The sequence below is a fragment of the Equus quagga genome, chromosome 6 (genome assembly GCF_021613505.1).
Source record: "Equus quagga isolate Etosha38 chromosome 6, UCLA_HA_Equagga_1.0, whole genome shotgun sequence".
NCBI classification, from domain to species: domain Eukaryota; kingdom Metazoa; phylum Chordata; class Mammalia; order Perissodactyla; family Equidae; genus Equus; species Equus quagga.
The window spans coordinates 95,708,064-95,726,016 of record NC_060272.1 but is presented as its reverse complement, the minus strand read 5'-3'; positions in this window follow the sequence as shown (position 1 = coordinate 95,726,016).

Sequence of the window (17,953 nt, the reverse complement as noted above, 5' to 3'; positions counted from 1 at the left end):
TCCTAGGTGTCTTACTGTTTTTGATGCTGTGTAAATGGGATTGATTTCTTTTTCAGAAAATTCATTGTTAGCGTATAGAAACACTATTGACTTTAGTCTGTTAATTTCATATATCCTGCAAATTTATTGAATAATTGATTAGTTCTAACAGTTTTTTTGTTGAATCTTTAGGGTTTTCTATATATAAAAAATCATGTTATCTGCAAATAGAGAAAATTGTACTTCTTCCTTTCCAGTTCTTATGCCTTTTATTTCTTTTTCTTGCCTGATACTCTAGCTAGGACTTCAGTACTATGTTACATAGAAATGATGAAAGTGGCCATCATTGTCTTATTCCTGATCTGAGAGGAAAAGCTTTCAAGCTTTCACCATTGAGTATGATGTTAACTGTAAGCTTGTCATAAATGGGCTTTATTATGTTGAGATATGTTCTTCCTATGCCTAATTTAAGTGGTTTTATCATGAATGAAAGTTGAATTTTGTCAAATGCTTTTTCTGTGTCTATTGAGATTTTTACATGACTGTTTTCTTGCATTCTATTAATGTGATGTATCAATTAATTGATTTGTGTATGTTGAACCATCTTTGCATCCCAGGGATAAATCCCACTTAATCATAGAGATTGATCCCTTGAATGTGCTGCTGAATTCAGTTTGCTAGTATTTTGTTGAGAATTTTTGCATCTATCTTCATCAGGGATATTGGCCTGTAGTTTTCCTTTCTAGTAGAGTCCTTATCTGGTTTTGGTATCAGGATAACGCTGGCCTCATAAAATGAGTTTGGGAGTGTTCCTTCCTCTTCAATTTTTTGGAGGAGTTTGAGGAGGATTGATGTTAATTCTTCTTTAAATTGTTTGTTAATTCACCGGCGAAGCCATCTGGTTTGGGGTTTGTCTTCATTGGAAGATTTTTGATTACTGATTCAATCTCCTTACTAGTAATTGGTCTATTCAGATTTTCTATTTCTTAATTGATTTGAGTTCAAAGTAGACTTAATGACATCTAAACAAATTGCTAACAATCCAGATTCTCTATTGTTTCTCATGCAATGGAAAATAAATCTCTATAATCCATTAATTCATTTACAGAGATCATCAAACAGTCTGACCATAAAACCAAATTCCCAATCACTGCTGCCAACAATGGGGAATCGTTTTTCATCTGCAAACAAACAAAAAAATAATTTTTAACTAAAATTAATAGGGAAAAAAATCTAGAGAAACAGAAGTTGGACAAAATTAAAGTTCTATTGCTGCCTGAGATTCACCTCTGTGAGCCAAGAAAAGAAATGCTGGGCTGAAACCGCCCACGAGGTGAACTTCCCTGGCAACGCAGTTTAGCTGGCTCTGTCAGGTGACTCCATTGCACACCTCAGTGAATGACCTCCAAAACTGTCAAAAGGTTATTTTTGAAAGAAGGTATAGTCATGACTCTCAGTCATGCAGATATAAAATGAAGGCTTGTCAAACGTTTAACTCATTAATTAAGGAGAGAAAAAGTACGTGTTTCACCTGGTTCAAAGGGGAATTCAAAGTATCACACATATGTAGGCAGAGAAGGAATGCTGAAATGAATTTACAGATAAATGGAAAATGGGTCTACCCATAGGGCAATAACCAGCTGCATTCCACTGGACTCAAGTGCTTTACATGTCAATGGACAAGAATTATTTGCATTATTATTAGTTTTATGTAACTTACAGAGTTGTAAAATAACTCAAAGACCATAAAAGGTAGAGATAACCTGGAAAAGATCCACTATTCAGGAGCACGAATAATCCTTTCTTTTCCCCCTAAATTCAAAGTCTTCTACAATATTTCATAACATTCTAATACGCCTCAACAAGCATCCCACTTAGTGAAAGTAAGTGTGCCCCCTACTCATGCTATATTCTATCAGGTTGGACACCAAAGCTGTGATTTCTCTCAAACTCTAAGCCTCACACTGTTTTTAGGAAAAATCTCTCTCCAGTTTTGCTTGAACCCCTCTCTCCCGAGAATTGAATTATAAATAAGTCTGTGGAAGTTGAACCAATCTAGTGTGAGTCCACTATATTTTACTCAAACCACCTGTCCCCACTACATAAGCATCAAAATTATATACTTCTTTCTTTAATTATATTTTCCTGACATTTGGCTCTCCTTAACAGGTCCTTGTTTTGCAGAATTTGCTTATAAGATTCCTTGCAATTGCAGTCTATATTCCATTTGTATTGGAACATAGCTTCTACAGAGGCCACATCAAAGTTACTTCATTCTTTTATTCATTGAACATTTGTCAATAAGAAAACATGCTCAACATTAGCATATGAACCAAGAAACTAAACATGTACCAGCATAAAGTTAACAACTCTGAGACTTGCTCTGCAAATTTGATTTGTTGAAACACATAATGCCATCTTTCATAACAGAACTTGCTTTTTCATTTTTTGGAATTCCTTGAATCTCTTGATCTCAATCCCTTGACCAACAACTTTTTAAAAGGTTGCCCACTGACAGAAAAAAATGTTCTCATGCATTTTTAATCCCTCTTCAACACTATACACAACGATTCCACTCATTCCTACGCTGGAAGAGTATTATCAACATCAAGGTTAAAGAATCAAATTCTTTAAGAGAGGAAGTCCATTTCAAAAGATAGTCATGGCAAGTGCTGTAATAATTATCCACTTCCAGTAGGAATTTCTTTTTCTTTTCCTAGTTATACATAATGTCGTCCCTCTTATGAGCAGCCTTGACACTTAAAGGGGTAAATATGTTGTCATTTCCTTTTTTAACATGCTCAGCAATTTTTTTAAGCAAGAGAGTACTCTAATAACACCATTTTTCAATTTGTATAATTCTGTTGCTAAAGAAATAGTAAAAACTTTGAACATGAAATAAATAGGCTTTCCTTAAGAAATTATTTTAAAAGTCAATATGAATTTTTGAGATCTTTTCTTAAGAATTAAAGCTATGATTTCAGTGCTTCAAATAAACTGGGGATTCTCTCAATTACATTTGCTAAAGAGAGCCGGGGTTTTTGAAAGTGAGAGAAAGGAAAAATACTGAATGCCCACTGTTTTACAGATGTTTCCCCAAACTTTAAAGAAATAGCTAATTTTATGCTAATTGTTCCATAAAACTTGCTATTCAGCTCAATTCATGAGGCTAACATAACATTAATTTCAAAACTAATAAAGGCAATATAGGAAAAATTCACTCGTGAACACAGAGGTAACAATGCAAATAAAATATTGGCTAAGAAAATCCATTAATGTGTTTTAAAATCATGTTCCATTATTAGAGTATAACCATGGTTCAAGAATGGTTCAACATGAGCAAATTTGTCAATACACTTTACCTCAATAATAGATTACAGGAGAAAATTACATAATTACCTCCGTAGATACAGAAAAACTTATTCTTGAAACATAAACATAAGTTTGTTATTTTAAAATCTTCCAGGAAATAGGGAACTTCCTATAGTTAGCCGTTATGGGGTATGGGTACCACCTATATGGAAGCATACCCTATATGGATAGCAGTTAGAGACCAAAAATGTATGACAAATACTCAGTGGGGAAACTTGAATGATATCCCTCTTAAGATTGGCTATAAGACAAGAATACACACTTTAGAAAAAAATTTTCTTTTTAAAATATCCACAAGCAAATTTTATTGAAAGTTTATTAAATGTATATATTAATTTGGGGAGAAATGACATCTTTATAATATTGTCATTCCAACCAAGAGCATGAAAAATTTCTCCATTTATTCAGATTTGTTCTGTGCCTTTTCGTAAAGTTCATCTTTTACTGCACCAAGATATTGTGAACTTTTTGTTAATTCCTAGATATTTTATGAATTTTATTGCTACTATGAAAGTTTTTAAATTATATTTTCTGGTTGATCAGTGCTGTCGAGTTTTGTAAGTTAGTCTTATATCCAGAAACTAATAGCCTGCTATTTATTTTGTTAGTTTTTTGATGTAGAAGATGACACATATGAATTGTAACAGTCCTGTTCCTTCTTTTCCAGTTCATAGATCCATTTTTCTTATCTATTAGGGTTGGCCAGGATGCTCAGTACTACTGTTTGCTTTGAGGAGGCAATCTGCCAGTATCTTTTTTTTTCAAATAATAAATTTAATGAGCTATAATTCACATACCATAAAATTCACCCATTTAAAGTGTACAACTCAATGGTTTATAGTATATTCAGAGTTGTGCAAACATTACCACAATTAAAATGATTAATTTGACTACTTAAAAATTAAGGATTTCAGTTCGATAAAGGACACTATGGACAGTTAAAAAGCAACTAATAGATTGAGAGAAGATGTTTTCAATATCATAACTAAAAAGAGACACATAGAAAATAAGGAATTCCTATAAATCAACTAAATGGGAGGAAACCCAATAGAAAAAAAATTGGACAAAAAATATAACAGTCAAGTCACACAAAATGAAACATAAAATGGTGAGAAACATTTGAAGAGATGATCAAAGTCATTTGTGACTAAAAAAAATGCAAAATAAGACAATGAGACATTATCCTATCCCCACTAGATTGTTAAAAATTAGAAACTTGGATAATATGCATGTTGGCAGGAATGTGGGATACATGAGCTCTTTTGAACAGCTGGTGGGGGTGTGGATTGGTGCAATCATTCTGGAGATATATCTGGCATACACTGTGAAAATAAGTATACATATTGTTAGGACTCAGTGTCTCAGTGTATACTCTCAGATAAATTCTCACACAGGTTCTGAGAGGACATGTACAAAGATGTTCATCACAATGTCATTTATGGTAGAGAGAGATGGAGGCAATCTAAATATCCATCACTAGGAAGAACAGATAAATACAATGTTGTAGAATACTATGCAGCAATTAGAAGCAATAAGCCACATAATTATACAGCTACAATGTTGTAGAATACTATGCAGCAATTAGAAGCAATAAGCCACATAATTATACAGCAACACGGATCTTTAAAACATAGTTTTTGGTGGAAAAAGTAAGGTGCAGAATGAGCTCTGTAACATAACACTATTTTAATAAATTTAAATGCCTGCATACAGAAGAACAACACACAAAGCACAAAAAGAAACAATAAAAGGATATACCTCACACATAGCAGAATGGTCACCTGTCTGTAAAGGGGAGTGGGCAGGAGAACAAGAATGGGGGAAATAAATAAATGGGCAAAATCAACAAATAAAATAAAAGGGGGAATGCCCAAACCACTGACAACAGTTGCAATGATGTGGGGAGTATATTAACCCCCTGCTCCTGAGGTTCAGAGAAAGAGAATAGAGCATTGTCCAAGGTGACACAGCCTGGAAGAGGCAAACAAGATCTTGACCCCGGATCTTGTGACTCCAAGTCCAGTCCTCTACCAACTATTAATTAACCCCAGTGACTGCCTGGACTCATATCTCGTTTGATACAATAATCCGGTGGGTTAGACAGGAGGCCTTTCTCAGTTGTTTATGGACAAATCTGTACCAGTTTAGGGACATCAGGATCTTTTCTGTTTTAGTGTGAATAGTTTTAGGCAGTGAATGGGTAAGCGATGCAAATAGAGTAAAGAACACAAAGAAAGGCAAGGCAGTGATGGTAATCCTGTAGGAGGAAATGTTTACCTCTGCTCTTTGGGGACAATTTCTTTGACCTTGTTTCTTTTTCTCCCCAAGGTCAGCACTTGAGATTCTTTCAAGAGTAAAAGAAAACTCTGGGAACATGAAAGAGCTTTTGGAAATTAAAATGATGATAAACAAAATTAAAATTTCTAAAAATTATTATAAGATGAAGTCAAGGAAATCTCTCAAAAAGTATAATAAAGTAACAAAACATTAGAAAATCAGAGACAAGGAGAATAGTTTTAATTGATTACTCTGGAACAATAAATATCTGTCTAATCAGAATACCAAGGAGAAAGGAAGTGAAGAAAAAAATTATTAAAGAAGTAGTAAAAGAAAATCACCCAGAATTGAAAGACACATGTCTTTAGACTGAAAGAGTAGAGCCTATTCTAAAAATTTCTAACAGAGGAAAACAGGTTACATGTCATGAGCCTTCTCAACAGCAGCACTAGAACTTAATGAAGAAATGCCTTCAAAATTGTGATGCAGAGGGGCCAGCCCCGTGGCTGAGTGGTTAAGTTCATGCACTCTGCTTCAGCAGCCCAGGGTTTCGCCGGTTTGGATCCTGGGCGTGGATGTGGCACCACTCAGCAAGCCATGCTGAGGTGGCGTCCCACATAGCACAACCAGGAGGACCTATAACTAGAATATAAAACTATGTACGGGGGGCTGTGGGAAGAAGAAGAAAAAAAAATTGGCAACAGATGTTAGCTCAGGTGCCAATCTTTGAAAAAAAAAATTGTGATGCAGAAATAGTTTTAACCTAAAATTTCATACCCAGCCAAAATACCTTATTTTAATTATTAATAAGACCCAGTTTTTTTCACATATAAAAATCTTTAAAATTGGAATGCTTCGTGTAATCACTGTCAGTCAAGTGGCATCAAGATTGGTTTTGTTCCATTGATACTTTCTGATAAAATTAAGACAAGGCCAACATCAAAGCATCAAGAGCGAGAGCAAAATAAAGACATTTTCAGATCTGCCAAGATTCTACTCATCTCCAATACACCCTTTCTAGGGCTGCTATAACAAATTACCAAAAACTAGGTGACTTAAAACAGAAATTTATTCTCTTACAGTTCTGGAGGCTAGAAGTTCAAAAATCAAAGTGTCGGCAAGGTTGTTTCCTTCTTGGGGGCTCAGAGAGAGAATCTATTCAATACCTCACTCCTAGTTTTTAGTGTTTGCTAATAATCCTTGACATTCTTGGTTTGTGGCAGCATAATCCCAATCTCTGTCTCTATCATTATGTGGCAATTTTCCTATGTGTCTGTCTATGTCTCTTCTCTTCTTATAAGAATACCAGCCATATTGGATTAACATCCACCCTAATGACCTCATCTTAACTTAGCTACATCTGCAAAGACTCTATTTTCAAATCAGGTCACATTCAGAGGTAGCAGAGGTTAGAACATCAGCATGTCTTTTTGGGGAACCCACAACACTCTTTAAAGACTTTATGGAAGGTATGCTCCAGCAAAACAAATGAATGAACCAAACCCAAAAAAGACCAAAGAACCAAGAAACCAAGGATCCCTGGTGACAAAAAGTCCCAGGATGACAATTAAAGGATGTGCTCAAGATGACACTGGGTAAGAGAACTAAAAAGTAACCAATCCAATTTAGATGATGGAGGGAAAAGGACAGAGGGGTCTGAGAGGAAGTAATGGAAGCTTATTACTTGATATATTTAAGCGTGTGGGAAAAAATCTTTTAGAAATTAAAATATATCTAAAGGGGAGGCCAGCCCCATGGCCTAGTGGTTAAGTTCACATGTTCCATTTCAGCAGCCCTGGTTCATGTGTTCAGATCCCAGGCACAGACCTACATCACTTGTCAGCCATGCTGTGGCAGCAACCCACATATAAAGTAGAGGAAAACTGGCACAGATGTTAGCTCAGGGTGAATCTTCCTCAGGGGAAAAAATATAGATAGATAGATAGACAGACAGATAGATAGATAGATAGATAGATAGATAGATAGATAGATAGATAATCTAAAGGGGAAAGTTAAGGATAAGCACACAGAAATATGCAAGTTGTTAGAAGTAGTAATTAACTCTAGGAAAAATAAAATATGACATAAAAATGGGAAATAATCATTTAAAAGTACTTGGCTCTGCAGTGAATTATATTTACATGATCATTAATGTAAGCACTGAATATTGATTTAATCGAGAAATTCTTTGGAAGGATGGAGAGTGGAAAGTGAGTGACATTTAAGAGGGTAAAATTCTCATCTATCCTAGCAGGAAAGCAATGTCAAAATGATAATAAATCAAGAAATATCATTGTAAGCATAATTTTGAGAAAAACATAGATCAATTCAAAACAAAATAGCTAAGATAGTTAAAATGTTTGCCTCTAGGGGACGCGATTGGGGTAGCAGGTGTGACTGGTACAAAAGATTACTATTTGGGGTTACCATATTTTGGGTAGTATTTGATTTTTTCAACCTTTGTTAAAAATGTTTTTAAAGCATTTTTAAAGGAAAGAATTAAGATGGGAAAATGTGTGCCTTGTGTGAAACGTAGCCCAGCTCCCTTGGAGGATTATGTCTTCCTCCATTAGGCCCCAATAATACTTTGCACATTGTACCATTATAGCCCTTCTCGCATTTTACAGCCATTTGCAGCCCTTTTATTAACCCTATGCCCCTCTCTGCTGCCTTCTTTTTCCTGTCTCTTCTAGCCCACCATTTTTGAGTTGTTCCAGTCACAAGAGAAACAACTCATTTGCGGTTCTGCTTCCCCCACTCTTGACTGTGAAATCTTGTAGTTTTGTATCCATTTGTATCTCTCTCAGAGCCTAGTTCAAAACACAGAACATCATGGGTGCTCAAGGAATGTTTAGTGAATAAGTAAATTAGATAAAATATTGAATGAATAGATGAATCTCTGTTTCGGCGAATCTCAATTGAGCCTACAAACGCATTTTTCCATCCATTAAATATTAATATAGAAGACAGCAAAGTTTCCCGTAAGAACTGTTATCTGTTCTTCAGCAAAAGTTTTAAATGTCTCACTACAATGTAAAAGGACAAAATTGTTTAATATAAGGTGCTGGGGGATTCCACACACTCATGAGTGTCAAAAAGGTGAGATGTTTATGAGGTGCAGGTTCCCAAACTCGTTATGACTGAAAATCAGCTTTAAGTGGTAGACCAGCATTGCCATATGTAGCTGTCATTGTTACAAGACTCCCTTTAAAAGAGTGGCGAGACCACCTTATGAGAGAGACATCTCCTGTGCACCCTCCTTATGCCTGTCACCTTCACCCACCTCATTGCCACTACCAGAACTCCTTGTCACCTTCCTCCTCTAATTTTCCCTGTAGCACTTACCTACAACCCGGGAAGCTTACCTGAGCTTTGGTGTCCAGAGTCTTTATTGGGGCACCATGGTCAACACAGGACCTTTCTGGAGTGAGGGATGTATTCTATATCTCCTTGTGAGTAATGGCTACACAGGTGTACATACTCTTGCCAAAAGCCTTGAGCTGTACACTTAAAATTTGTGCATTTAACTGTATATAGATTACACTTCAATAAAGTTCTCTGAACATTAAAAAATTAAAGAGCTAAAAAAATAAAATTTGTGAAATTTTCTGTATTATATGCTGCAATAAAACATTTTTTTAAAAGATGCACCTCACAAATCTCTGACTGTGGGTACTTATTATGGACTGAATGCTTGTGTCTCCTCAAAATTCATACATTGAAATCCTAGCCCCAGTGTGTCTATATTTGGAGATTGGGCCTCTGAGGAAGTAATTAAGGATAAATGAGGTCATAGGGTAGGGTCCTGGTCTGAGAGGATTAATGTCCATATAAGAAGAGACAATGGAGAGCTCTCTCTCTCTCTCCAAAGACAAGATCGTGGGAGCAATGGTCTGATGACAGCTGCCTGCAAGCCAAGAGAAAAACCCTCAGAATGAAACCTACCTTGCCAATACCTTGATCTTGGACTTCCCAGCCTCCAAAACCACGAGAAATAAATTTCTGTTGTTTCAGCCGCTCAGTCTGTGGTATATTGGTATGGCAGCCCAAGCAGATTAATGCAGCACTGTAATTACAAACAGCCCCAGCTACTGCATCCTGAAATCCATCACTGTGTTGGAGCTGAGGCCACTCTTCTCACCAGCTACACCCCACCAATCATTGGACATGACAGAGATACCAAGTCAAGCCTGGTCCTGGGAGAGGTAGGACTCATGGGCTGCTTTGGCTCTAGACTCCCTATCAGCCTTGCCAAAACTTTCTTAAAACTGCACCACTGTCTAAGATTTTTTTCCTTCCCTCTCTCCTCCACAGCAGTGAGACCTGCATTGCAGTCTGATGGCTCTCCCAACCTCCCCCAGCACCTTCCACATTTTCCCTCACAGGTGGTTTTCCCCAATAAAGCTTTAGTACATGTAACACAATCATGATATTTGCTTCTAAGAGGACCCAAACCAACGTAACTCCTTAGAAGAAAGAAGAGATCCAGTCAACAAGTTATGTGGCAGAAAAAAAAAGTCAGCTGTCAGTTAACAAGAATAGTTAGAATACTACAAAAAACTAGAACATAAACTACATATACGACGAACTTGCCTGTCGTCACTTAAAGTCGTGTTGACTGTGACATCCAAGGGAATTGAACTTTCTTTGAAACCTCTGTTTTCTCTGAAACTTTAGTTTATTGAAAACTGCTACTCAGTCTCAAAATGCTTCCGGTTTTAGCTTCTCACCATGACTCTACCCCAACCTTCAATAAGCCAAAACAAAGTGATGGTCTTAGTCATTGTCCCTTTTGGAGGACGTGCTAATAAGCTTGATGAAAAAAAATCAGATCACAGAGATCATGAAGCAGGACATTCAGTTACCAAGGACCTTGAGGGACTGGCTGGATCTGGATAGCTCTGGAAACATCTCAACTTATTAAATTACTTAAAGTAATTCAGTCCATCAGGCAACTTCAGGCAAGAACAGAGTATGTAACAACAGCACTTAATCTCATCTTCCTTTGTCAATGACTCCTTACTGCAGCTGTAGTTTGAATGAAAGGATGTTCTGTCATTACCCGTTTGCAGCAGTGACTCTGTGATCACAGCAGGGTGGCATGAGATTGGTCAACACATCACAAACTTTCCTCTTCTAGGAACTATGGACATTCTGTGTGACGAGTCATGTTATGTGGAACATTTTGTGCCTCCTAAGCACTGGGAAAGAAAATACATTGGCTCCTCTTCTTAACCAGGTGTCATGTCTCCCAACTTAGAACTGCAGATTCCTTTTTGGTTGTTGTTTTCATAAAAACGAAGGAAAGGGGCTCAGGGAATCCACAGGTTTTGCGTCTCTAGAGAAAAAGGACAACCTATCTTGGTTTAGGCTGACTTTCTAAAATAGATGTTTATTCTCTGACTATATCACAAAAAAGTCCTATTATATTTCCCTAGTCCATTCACTGTCACTCAGATTCACTCATTTTCCTTTATCCTCAAACCTCCAACTCCTCCTCCCTATCTTCTCTCCCAGCTAAAGATGTTGCTTCCTACTCTTCTGAGAAAATTGAAGCAATCAGCAGGGAACTTCCGCATACTCCTATCATCACAAGTTCATTCATCCACCAGCATCGTACGCGTGTACGATGCCTTCCTATTACTATATAGACTGTCTATGCCCATAGCACAAGCCAAGCACTCTGTTCTTACCTTCTCAAAACTGTAACAGTTCTTTGTTCTCTCCTACATCACCAGCTTCCCCATCGCTGCTGGATCATTCTCTTCAGCATACAGGCATGCTATTGTTTTGCCAATCTTTAAAGACAACAACCAAAATAACAACCACATCCACAACAACAACAAAACTTTTATGCCTCCCATCCCTAGAAATTGCCCCATATTTCTGCTTCCCTTCATAGCAACATAATGCTTCCGAAGTACTGTCTATATTCATTGTCTCTAATTCCTCTGTTTCTATTCTGTCTCCAGTGAGACTTCCCCCGACATCACCATCAAAACTGCTCTTGTCAAGGTCAACAGCGACCACAGCATTGCTAAATCTAAGGTTACTTCTCAATTCTCATCTTATTTGACCCAGCAGCATCATTTGACCCCGTTGAACACTCCCTCCTTCTTGACATACATTTCTCACTGCTCTTCCAGGTTACCACATACTCCTAGTTTCCATCCTCCCTCTCTAGTTGTTTCTCAGTCTCCTCTGCTGGGTCCTCTTCTTCCCTCATTGGAGCACCTCGGGACTCAGCCTGCACACGTTCTCTTCTCCATCAACACTCACACTCCTGGCAATCTCACCCAGTCTCACAGCCTTAAATAACATCTATATCCTGATGATTCTCAGATTCACCTCTCCACCCTGTTTCTCCCTTGAACTCCAGACTCAGATCCACTAACCTGCACCACATATCCACCTGCATGTCTCAAAGAAATCTGAAACCGAACATGTCAAAAATCCAAACTCCTGACCTTCCCCATCTCAGATAACGGCAATTCTATCCTTCTAGCTGCTCAGGCCAAAAACCTTAAATCCTCTCTCTTTCTCTGACTCCTCAATTCAATTTGTCATAAACTTCTGCTGACTCTGAGTTCAAAATATATCCAGAATCTGACCTCTTCTCAACACTTCTACTGCTGATGCTCCAAGCCACCATCATCTCTCATTAGGATTATTGCAGTAGTCTCCCAGCTGGTCTTCCTACTTCCACCTTTGCCCCTCTTCAATCAATTTGCAACATGGCAGCAAATTAGTTTAAAACAGAAACCAAATCATGTAGGCTTTGTGTCCAAAACCCTCCGTGGCTCCCACTTCTTTGAAAATAAAAAGCCAAGGTCCTCTACAGAATCTGACCACTTCTTTGTTCTGATATCTTACTAACCCCCTTCACTCAACCTCACTCCAGCCACACTAATCTCCTTACTCTTCCTCAAATCAGCACAGTATGCTTCTACCCCAGGGCCTTTGCACTGGTTGTTTTCTCTGCCTGAATTTCTCTTTCCTCAGATGGTCTTCTAAGCTCTCTCTCCCCAATATTTCTCTTTCTGTGCTTCAGTTTTCTCATTGGTAAACTGATAAACTTGAGATATGAATACTACTCAACATATGTAGTTATATGTACATAGGTGAGACTGTTTCAGCATCAGTGGAATCACACTATGTATATTATTCTACAATTCTCCTTTCAATTTTAAAATTAGTCCTTGAAATGCCGCATATCAATTCATATGCTCTTTCTCATTTTTAACATCATCTATTTTAACTGTTGCATTGTATTCCGCAGTATAGATATATAATACTTTGTTTATTAGGATACTCAGATTATAATCTATCTTCCTCTATCATAAACAATTCTCCAAGGCTTCTTTGTGCACAGATGCAAGGGTTTCTTTAGGTTAAATATCTAAAAGTGGAATTGTTGGATTAAGACATATGCTATTTCTAAAAGAGATCCTAAGAAAATGCTCTCCATAAAGAGCATGCCAGTTTAGATAACCACATATTTCTACACCTTTTTCCCCACCATTGGATATTAGTAATCTGGAATCTTTTCCAGTCAAAAAAGCAAATCTATCACTTTCCAATGATGTGAAATTTCGTCTTTATCATATATCAAATTACTGTGCATATTCAAGTACTATACCTTACCCTTTTGATCTTTTTTTGTGTTTTAACGCCTTATAAGAAAAACGCCTCCTGTTACTCTTTTCTGGAATTTTCTAGCTATTCTTGCTTGTTTATTTTTTAATGTATTCTTTAGGATCAGATTGTCAATTTCCAATAAAAATCCTTTTGGTATTTTTTTGGCGGGGGGGAGGATCATGTTACATTTGTAGATTAATTTAGAGAGAATGGACATGTTCATGATGTTGAATTTCTTGTCCAAAAACATGGTACGGCTTTCCATTTATTCTAGCCTTCTTTCTGAATCCTTCAGAAGCATTTTCAAATTTTATATTGATCCTTCATGTTTCTTGCTATTGTGTCACATTTTCCTCCACTATGTCACATAGCGACATATACATGAATACATATCTGCTTATTTATTTTTTGCCAGCCAGCTGGCTGAATTCTATTGTTGTTTGTGAAAACATTTTAGCTGTTTCTCATGGATTTTCTAGGAAAAAATCATACCAGCAGCCTATAGTAATAATTTAATCTCCTCCTATTTGATTTTTACACCCATTTTTCTCATGTGCTTGCCGGTTTCTCCCAAATAAGTGAGGAATCACTATTAGTGGAAATAGGGATGTTGCTGGTGGACATATATCATTGTTTTCAGTGCCCAGTTTCTAAATCGCTTTCTAGGTTTAGGGAATTATCCATCTTATAAGTCTTGGTAGGCAAAGATAACTTCCTCTAACAGAGGTGAAAATGCTAGACACTTACTTTCCCAGGCTCTCTTGCAGCTAGGGCACAGGCAGGTGACCTGGGCTCTGTCACTCAGATGTACTCACACCAGGAGTTGATAATGCAAGAAGGAAGCCAGGGATTCTGTTCTACTTATGCCAATTGGAGCAATAATGGCCACAAATTTGAGCTGGTACATAAGAGGAAGTGGTACAAACAAATGCTTTGGGGAGGATTAACTCTTTGACATCTTTTTCTATTTCTGCTAAGGTAGTTGGTAGATTTTTTTTTTAAAATCTGTTCATCTATCTTATTCATTTATGGGATCTTCTTTAATATCTCTTGATAGTGTTTTATAAATTTCTGGAAAGAAGTCTCAGACAACTTTCATTAGATTTATTGCTAGATATTTGAGGTTTTTAATGATGTTATAAATAATACATTTTAATCAGTTTTTAAAATTTGTTTCAAATATATAGAAATGCAATTAATTTATTGTATTTCACTTATTACATCTAATGGTTTCTCTGTAGAGCTCTTAAAAATTTCTACATACACAATCCTATCTTCTGTGAATAATGACTGCTATTTTTCCCTTTCATTTCTCATACTTTTAATTTTTTTTAATTTCACCAGTTAAAGCCTCTAGTACAATGTTGAATAAAAATAATTTTAGCAGACATCTTTCTCTCATTACCAGTCTCAGAGGGAAATCTCATAAAATTTCACATCAGATATGATATTTGTTTTATTTAGGGGTTTTTGCTTTGGTTTTATAGATTTATCAAATATAGGATGTTTTCTTCTATTTAAGATTGTTTTTAATTATTAATAGATGTTAGATTTATATCACATGCTCCCTCTGCACCTAGCACGATGGCTATATAATTTTCCCCCTTTATTCTGTTAATCTGGTGAGTTATACTGATTGAGTTTTGAATGCTAACCCAGTCTCACATTCTCTAAATAAACCATATTTGGTCCTTCTAAGTATCACTAGATTTGATTTGTCTAGGATTTTTTGAATCTCTGTTCATGAAAGGCATTAATTGTCTTTCTTTTTTTGTAATATTCTCTGCAAATTTGTGGATCAAGATTGTATAAGTATCAAAAACAGTTTGGAAAGTGTTCCCTTTTTTCTCTTCTCTGAAAGAGTTTTTGTGTTAAATTTCGTGTTATTTCTTCTTTTAATGAGGGGTAGAATTCACCAGCGACTATGTTCCATCTTGTTCTTCTTTGAGAGGTTTTCTTTAAGGGGAGGGGTTTTACCTGTGGAAAGGCTTTTAATTAACACTCAATCTCTTCGACAGATATAGAATTGTACAGACTGTACGTTTCTTGTTGCACTTTTGGGTAAGTTCTGTTTTTCTATTAATTTTTCCATTTGATCTAAATTTTCAAATTTGTTAGCATGAATTTATTCATAATATCTTTTATAGAGAGAGAGAGATTTTATTTTTTTAGAGCAGTTTTAGGTTCTCAGCAAAACTGAGAGGAAAGTACAAAGATTTTCCATATGCTCCCTGCCCCGGTCTCCCCCCCCCACACACAGCCTCTCCCACTATCAACGTCCCCCACCAGAGTGGTACATTTGTTATAATCCATGAACCTACACTGGTGGATTATAATCACCCAGCGTCTATAGTTTACAGTAGGGTTCACTTTTGGTGTTGTACATTCTGTGGGTTTAGACAAATGTATAATGACGTGGATCCATCGTTATACTACCATACAGAGTACTCTCACTGCCCTAAAAGTCCTCTGTGCTTTTTAAAAATCTTTTGAATGTCTGTATAATATAGTCCCCTTTTTATTCCTAAAATTGGTTATTTTCACCTTTTCTCTTTATTTCCTGATCAGACAGCAGAGATCAACAGCTTTGGGGCTGTTCACAAGTAGACTCTCTCCTCTATTTTGCCTAAGACCAAAAGCCTACCTGAAAATATGATTCCTTGTTGAGCCCCAATTGCCCGTCTTCTTCATGCAAAGCACGGGAACCCATGTACCCATCCTAGCATTGCTGATTTTGTTGGTTTTGTCTCAGGTGTAGCATTTACTTTGGGCAACTGTGGTTTGCCAGTTTCATCTGAATTCTTCACTCTCAGGGATCCTCTTGGTATCTTCCTGTATTCCAGTTTATATTCCCTGTATTTGTTAGTGGTTTCTCCTATACTGTGATTCAGAGTTACAGAGGTGTCCCCAGTTTCACTGAAGATAGTGTTTGTGGTTTTGTTTCTCTGGTTTTTTGGCTTTTGTGGTTATTTTGCTTTTGGAGAATTTCCAAGAACAGAAGTAGGAAAATATCTTTAGTCCACCTTCTAAAATACAACCAGATGAGGGGCTGACCCCGTGGCCGAGTGGTTGGGTTCGAGCGCCCTGCTTTGGCAGCCCGGGGTTTCGCCAGTTCAAATCCTGGGCACGGACGTGGGACCGCTCATCAAGCCATGCTGAGGCAGCATCCCACACGCCACAATTAGAAGGACCCACAACTAAAAATACACAGCTATGTACCGGGGGCTTTGGGAGAAAAAGGAAAAATAAAATCTTTAAAAAAAAATCTTTAAAATACAACCAGATGATTGTTACACTCAACTTGGTAGCATTTGACTGGGATACATTGAATGTATAAATATATTTGGGCAGAACTAGCATTTTCAAACTAGTGAATTTTCCAATTCAGGAATAAGGTATTTCTCGTCATTTCAGTCTTCCTTTATATCTTCCAAAAATATTTTATAGTTTTGTTGTTGTTGTTGCTTTCAGACAGTATTGCACAAATACTTTTAGGTTTATTCTCAGCCATGTCATATTTTTTGCTTCTATTGGGAACGGAATGGTCTAATTGGCTATGGTCATATATGGACAATCTATTACTTTCTGCCTTTTAATCTTTTATCCAATTTTTCTAGCAGGGTAGAGTTCTATCAGTGTGTCAATTTACTGTCTTGGATCTTGTAGGAAGATAATCATGTTGTCTGCAAATGCAAGAGTAATTTTTTTACCTCTTCTTTTCAAATATTTACGTACTGGATCTATTTTTGTGTTATTGCATTAGAGGAAACGTCCAGTACCAGTAGTGGTGATTAGCATCCTTATGTTGTTTCGAGAGGTAAAGAGCACGCTTTCAATGCTTCATCATCGTGTCTGACTTTTGCTGTGGCTTTCTAAGAGACACCCTTTCCAAAGTTTGAAAAGTTTCCTTTCATTTCGAGTTTTTAACATGAATTAGTGTTGAATTTTGCCAAATATTTTTTCATCATCTACTGAGATAACACGCAATTTTTCTTCTTTGAACTATTAACTAGTGAATTGAATTCATAGTTTACCTAATCTTGAAACTTCCTTGTGTTTCTACTCTCATCTCTCTCTGGTCACAATGCATTATTTTTTAATGCATGGATGATTTATTTTATCAGTTTTTATATAGGAACCCTCCACGGCAAGTTCATCGGTGAGTTTTGCCTGTGGTTTCTTTTCTGTGTGCACAATCCTTGTTAAATTTTAGTGTGAGGGTCACATAAGCTTCACAGAACGAGTTAGGATTGTGTTCCAGCTTTCAGATTCTCCGGAGCAGTTTATATAACATATCTATTGTTTATTCCATAAAAACTGGATCGATATAACCCTTAAAAACTTCTGTCTGGTGAAACTTTTAAGAATTAGATCTTTGACTATATTTTCAATCTCTTCAATTTTATTCATCTGTTCAGATTTTCTGTAGCTTGAGTCAATTTTGTTTAAATTTTTAGAAAATTAACAATTTGTCTAAATGCTCAAATTAATTTTATAAACATATATTAATGTAGGTCATTGATAGATATTAATTGAATGAAGTAACCACATAATCTTTTTAATGTCCTCCAAATATTTGGTCAAATTTTCTTTCTTATTCCCAATGCTGTTTATATAAGAATTTTTTTTTCTTGATCAGGTATGCCAAAATTTTACCCATTTTATTATTTTTCTGAAAGAAACAATA